This window comes from Pistacia vera, unplaced genomic scaffold (assembly GCF_008641045.1).
Source record: "Pistacia vera cultivar Batoury unplaced genomic scaffold, PisVer_v2 Contig146, whole genome shotgun sequence".
Lineage (NCBI taxonomy): Eukaryota > Viridiplantae > Streptophyta > Magnoliopsida > Sapindales > Anacardiaceae > Pistacia > Pistacia vera.
Window position 1 is genome coordinate 1,490,779 of NW_022195532.1, and position 7,345 is coordinate 1,498,123.

Genomic DNA, 7,345 nt, shown 5'->3' on the forward strand with positions numbered 1-7,345 from the left:
ACTTAGGGGCATATGTTGTGTGTGATTTTTCCATCAAGCTTGGAGAAATCAGATTTCTGCNTCTTTCATCTTCTTCACTTCCTGCCACCCCACATTGGTACCTTCCAATGTGAGGTAGCTTTCATCAAGGAGGAGCTTGGACGCCATGCAAGCCTGAAAAGGAAGAGATGATTAGCAAGACATATAAGGGGAAAACTTTGAATAAAAAGAGAAAAGCAGGCTATCAATACCTTGGTGATGTAGCTGCAGGCGTGAGCAACCTACTTGTGGGGAAAGCCGCCTCTGAGTGTCTCATGAGTCCGCAGCGAGATACCCTCCCTAGCCTCAAAAGCTCTGATGTCAATGTGTTTTAGGAGCCCATCGATCATTGCTTCGAGTGTAGCCCAAGCTGCCTCGTTCACCTTCCCTCTGTCTCATCGTAGAGGCAAGCTTTACCTGCTTCTCAAGGGGACGGCAGTTTCACCCACGAGAGTAGAATTCTTTTTGGCCAAGTCCTTGGCCGCAGCTTTCTTTGGGCCACTAGCTTGCTCATCAACCTTTTTGCCTGAGCCTTCCTGCTGCTCAGCAACCTTTTGCTTTCTCGGGCCTCCCTACAACTCAATCGTATTTTTCTTACTTGAGCCTTCCTCTTGCTCAGGCATCTTGTTCTTGCCCAAGTCATCTTGTGGCTCGGATACTTTCTTCTTCCCCAAGCCTCCAACTGGCTTGGGGCTTTTCTTTGCCAAGCCCTTTGGGAGCTCAGGGGGCACCTTTCTCCTCGATTGCCTTGGCAGGCTTCTTGGCGCTTAGGCCTTCCCCAAGTTCACCACCGTTGCGTTTGAGGATTGGGCATGAGGTACCTTGCCCAACTGCCCTAGTAGTTTCCATAGGCTATTTCTTCATCGGAGAAATCAACAGCTTCTTGGCAGCCTCGAGAGAAATCCCACATATCTGTAAAGGAAAAGCAAGTTGTTGGTGACCCAACATGACAATAGAATAAGTAGCGAGCTATAAGTACTTACCTTTCTCAAAAATGGTATTGAACTTGGCATCGTCGACGTAGAAACGATATGCTTTCAGCTAAGAAAGCGTAATGAGCTCGGTAACGTCGCGCTCACTATTGGGGAGATCGCTAAATCACTGAAGTCACTCTAAGCTCGCCTCATGAAGGAAGTTTTGCTTGACGTTCACTACAAAACATAGAGAATTGATTACTTTGCCTGTCGAGGTTGGAAATACTCTTTGTACGTACAAGGGTCAAAATCTTACTAGCTACTAAAGCAAAAATGCTGGTCTCCCTGGCCTTGTAGAAAAAGTATTGAGAGTCCCAATACGAAATTTTCTTTGGGACCTCAACCAAACCGTTGAATTGTATTTTCCTTGCCTTGTAAAGGTAGTACGTTTGGTCTTGGCTTTTTTTTAACCTATATAAATGGACGAGCTTGTCAATAGATTACTCACCTAATTCAGCTAATGTACATGCCTATAATAAATATATACTAGTTCCCCGACAACTGAAGGGGAACAATGCCAAACAGTTCTAAAATGTTGGCAATGAAGTAGTGAGGTGGAATGGACATCCCACACCTTAAGAGGGTATTAGAAATTACCACGCGACCCCAACACAATGATTGATGGGCTTAAGCTCCGCACAATGAGGTCCTCAGAAACCTATAGGACTACTTCCCCCCGAATAGCCAAGGTCGTTGGGGAATCAAACAGTCGGTCTATGTTGTGGCTGCTAGATGAAGACATTCTAAAAGCTCGCCTCTGTAAACCTAAAATAGAAGTGACCAAGTGACAGAGCTCAAACATTCAACAACCTATCCACACTTTGCTTTCAGTTCAGGCACCTAGGGTAGCCAAGCTTCGATTAACAAATATCAGCGAGCTACCAGAATTCTGGCAACCACCTCCTTAAACCCTTCTAAAACCTAAAACCGATAGGAACACTAAAAAAACCCTAGAAAAAGCTAATGTGGCCACGAAAATGGCCACGAAAATGGCCACCCTCAATAGCAAAAGACGTTAAAATAGGTTTAAAGTGAGTAAAAGAGGAGAAGGAAGCCTTATCGAAGTGTAAAAGTGGAGACTCGTCAAAAAAATGTCATGAAGTCAAGAGAATAGCGGCAAAGCTAAAACAAAGAAGGTTTGAGTATTTTTGCAAAGTGTGTGAGTTTCTGATGAAGGTTGCCAACTTTTATAGTGGTGTACATGGGAGACGAAGAGGTGGGATTCGATTGTAACCGTCGATCTATAGTAAATCTCAGTCTTCCATTCATCAAGCAATTTTGACCATTTGACGTGGCCACGTATCAATCATCCACGAAGGTCGATCAACCATCAGACCTCTACAATCATAACCGTCGCTACACATCGCCTTGACTTCGCGCATGGATAGCTGTAGTTGCCCATATGCGACAAAAAGTAACTACAAAATCCGACAGTATTTAATGCGACAAGACCACGTGGAAATTACTCACATGCCCTTCATTTCACATTCTAAGTTTATTGAGAATGTCATAGTAGAAAAGAGCCAAGTGTTGTTAATGTCGACTGAGATCAAACCTGATTTAGGAAGCTCGACAAATTTTTATTCAGCGCACAACTTGCGAAGTCCAAGCTTGACATCAAATCGAGCAATTAATCTTCGAAGCTCGAAACGAGCACCGAACACTTAGGGGCATATGTTGTGTGTGATTTTTCCATCAAGCTTGGAGAAATCAGATTTCTGTGAGGTCATAGCTCAACCCATAACCAGTTCGGCTCAAGCAATTGTCTGACCCAACATAAGCTCATCGAGATATAGCTCGACCCAGCATAAGCTAGTCCCAACCAAACTTGATAGTTGTTCAATCAGATCACAGATAAACTCAAATCCTAGATATTTCAGATGGGATCAGATTGACAATAATGATGGTGCAATCTCAACGCTCAATCACGAGAATTTCAAAGTTGCATTCCAATCTTAATTGTAATCCTTTTATTTTCGCTCTTTCCTTTGTACAAAACTTGTACATAAACCCCTTCCAACGATGGAAAAGGGGTTAGCAAATTATTCTAGGCATTATATTGAATATCTTGTAAGCTCTCAAAGCAAAATAAGAAAATAGTGGATGTAGGCTCAAGATTATAACTTTCCGAACCACTTTAAAAATCTTTTTGTCATTTACTATACTGCTTTTGATTCATACTTTGTTGGTTATCAGTAATCATGCACACACCCATTATGATTCCATCACGGTCAATCAGATCACTCTAGTTTGTGCGAATCTCGTATCAACAATGTTACCTCTCATTTCATTTTCCATTCTATATCTTCTGGCTTGAAGTAAAACACTGAAATTGTTTTCTTATTTCATTAAGATAATTTTAAAATAAATTATCTGATTTAGCACAACATTCAATTCTTGCCTTGAAGAAATCCTCATTGTTTATTTTGTTGTTTCTTAGTCATGACTAAATAAAAGAGAAATAAAAAGGATTAGGAAAGNGGGAGTGATGAATCCTCTGTCAATCCACCATAGTCTTGATACACTCCTTGATGCAGCCAATCACCACCGTATTGACAGCTCTGAAAAGAACTGCGTTAGGCTAGTGTCAAACTACACCAATAAGTGCACAAGGCGCTCTGGTGATCTCAAGTCTAAGGATCACATGCACCACCATTCGTTAGAGGATTTATTCCATAGACACTGGGGTTACCATCCATATGGAATCCTCTGGTGGGTCAGTCCAGTGAACTTGCTGCGGTATATCCACCTACAGCAAGCAGGTTGTCACCAAACAACCCTAACAAGTGAGATCAGTCATTGCCTTTTGACAGGGTCGTTCAACACTATGATAGCCTTACCGTATTATCTGTGCCCTTGCTTCAGAATAATATTGGGGCTACGGACATTTCTAGAATGGCCACCATATGTGCTCATAGGGTTCTCACTATCAAGATTTAAAACACTTGATACCCTTGGCACGATTCTACCATTCTAAGGACATATATCAATACATATTGCAATAATAATGATTTACGTGATATAGAATAAAATGCCTTTTATTGATTAATGAACATTATTACAAATAGTCAATTCTACAATAATTGATTGGCTCTAGGGCATCTACTCTAACAGTAATTTATTAGTATATGATGGAAGTGAATTAGTAGTATGTGATGAAAAATTGATTTATTAGTATGTGTAGAGAATTGATTTATTAGTATGGGATGAGAATTGATTTATTGATATGTGATGAGAATTGATGTATTTGTATGTGTTGAGTTGATGGAAATTTGGATGAAAAATGAAAGTATGGATGTGGAAAGGTGGAGGATGAATTTCAGCGAGGTTGATTGTTGGCTTTAGGGAGTTCTTACTCCTATTTTGGTGACTTGAGATAGATGTGGAAGTGTAGCCAACTTAGTATTTGCATGTGCATATGAATTGTTGGATGAAAATCCTAAGAGAAAATAGGTTACCAAGGTTGCCCTATCAAATCCGTGGCCTTCTAAGTGATTTTTCAGTATCTTACATATCGAAGTGGGTTAAGACCTAAACATAAATTGTAGCCCTTTCTCTAAGCTTTAAAATGAGACCAAGATCATAGCAATCCGATGTGTATAACTCAGGATATGCCTTTTTGAATATGACATGTGCAGTATGACTACCTCAAGAATGCTTCCAATTTATTAGTTTATTTTTAGTCTAATAATCTATGATTGATTTCAAGTATGGGAATATTGTTAGTAGAGAATACTAGTTCCCCAATGATATCTTTATATGCCATAATGCATTCTCACATTCTCACATTTGCATTTAGAAAGAATAGCAAAGAATGAGCATAGAAAGAATAGCAAAGAATGAGCATATTTCCATGCACATACACATGTATAAGAACATTAAAGAATAAAGAGAAAGAAAGAAAAGAAATAAATTGTAGAATCATCCTCTAAAGAATATAATTAAGGAAGTTCAAATCTGAAATTTTATTTAAAGAAATGTAAAAGGATAAGAGAAGAGAAGGTTGTTGCGATGGGGAACCCCGTGAGTGACCGAGAAGAAGAATAGCCCACATGCATGCCGCCTTTAGTGAGCGGCCTCAGAATAAGAAAGAAGAATTTGTACAGTCCGTTAGAAGTGCATGTGGATGAGGACTGTACCAGCAGAGCATACCTACATGCACGCCCCCTTTAGTGAGCGGCCTCAGAATAAGAGAGAAGAATTTGTATAGTCCGTTAGAAGTGTATGTAGATGAGGACTATACCCACTCACACGGCCAGGGTTCTAAATCCATGCCTCAACGAAGTCCGATCGGCAAAGAAAGAATAGAAAAGAAAAGAAAGAAAGAAAAGAAAAGAAAAGAAAAGAAAAGAAAGAAAGGAAAAGAAAGAAAAGAATAGAAAAGAAAAGAAAAGAAAGAAAAGAATAGAAAAGAAAGAAAGAATAGAAAAGAAAGAAGAGAAACAGAAAAGAAGAGAAGAAACAGAAAAATAAAGAAACGTGGAAAAAAGAAAGAAAACAGAAAAACAGAAAAGAAAATGCAATGCATAGAAAAAGTTTATGCATTTGTGCATATGCATCATGCCATTTCTACTATCCAGAGTTAGTTTCCCTAGTTGTGCTTACATATCAGTAAGTGAGAAACTAGAATCTTAGAAAAAATAGAGAAGAATAGGAGAGCTTGGTGTAAGGAAATAAAATTCAGAATCGAGGTAACGGAGAAAGAATAGAAGTGTTGTGGGTTTACTTACTGAGAAATTAGTGCTCACCGCGTTGATTTCACTGTTTTTGCAAGTAGTAGATGAGAAGTGGCCGAATCAGACATCAAGTAGCGGAAGAGAAAGGCAACACTGTCTGACTGTATTTTGAGTTTATTTTTGTGACTATGGTACTTGATGTAGAGATTTGTATATAAAAGTTATGCTATTTTTGGGCCCACTATCTTATAATTATGTACATATATGTTTTCTATTACATATTTAGTGATTTCATAATATATTTCCCAAAGTACACTAGCTAGAGAGAGTTATTAAATAACTCTTCCCGATCAAAACTTATGGTTGTCTCAATAGAGCATGCTCATTTAAGCCCTTTGTACTTTACGCATGGATTTCTAATGTTTAGCCCATTTCATGAATTCATCTACCAGATGTTCTACAATAGTCTACATTGACGAGCTCTGAATCAGCTTTCCAACGGTATCTTATAAGCCCTGTAACTCTTCCCGGATTAAAAGTTATGGTTGTCTGAATGGTACATGCTCATTTAAGGCCTTTGTGCTTTATGCACGGACTTCTGATGTTCAGCCCGCTCCATGAATTCATCTGCCAGACGTTCTACATTAGACTTCATTGATAGATTTCTGACAGTCTTTGAATGAGCTTTCCAATGGTATCTTACAGGCTCCGCAACTCTTCCTAGATAAAAAATTATGGCCGTCTGATTAGGGCATGCTCATTTAAGCCCTTTGGGCTTTATGCATGGACTTCTGACGTTCATCCCACTCCATGAATTCATCCACTAGATGTTTTATTCACTCCACATCGACGGGCTCTAAATGAGCTTTCCAACGGTATCATACAGGCCCCGTAACTCTTCCTGGATCAAAAGTTATGGCCGTCTGAATGGGGCATGCTCATTTAGGCCCTTCGGGCATTACGCATGGATTTCTATCATTCAGCCCACTCCATGAATTCATCCACTATATCTTCTACATTAGTTCACATTGGCAGGCTCTGATTGAGCTTTCCAATGGTATCTTACAGGCCCCGTAACTCTTTCTGGACCAAAAGATATGGTCGTCTAAATAGGGCATGCTCATTTAAGCCCTTTGGGGTTTACACGGACTTCTAACATTCAGCCTGCTCCATGAATTCATCCTTCAGACCTTCTACATTAGTCCATGTCGACAGGCTCTGAATGAGCTTTCCAACGGTATCTTAGAGGCCCTGTAACCCTTGCTAGATCAAAAGTTATGGCCGTCTGAATGGATATGCTCATTTAAGCCCTTTAGGCATTACGTACGGACTTCTGACGCTCAGCCCACTCCATGAATTCATCTGCCAGACATTTTACATTTTCCCACATTAATGGATTATTGACGGGCTCTGAATGAGCTTTCCAATGGTATCTTATAGGCCCCGTAACTCGTCTCGTATCAAAAGTTATGGTTGTCTGAATAGGATATGCTCATTTAAGGCCTTTGTGCTTTACGCACGGACTTCTGACGTTCAGCCTACTCCATGAATTCATTTGCCAAACATTCTACATTAGTCCATGTTGATAGATTTCTGATGGGCTTTGAATGAGCTTTCTAACGGTATCTTACATCCCTCGTAACTCTTCCCAGATCAAAAGTTACGGTCGTTTAAATG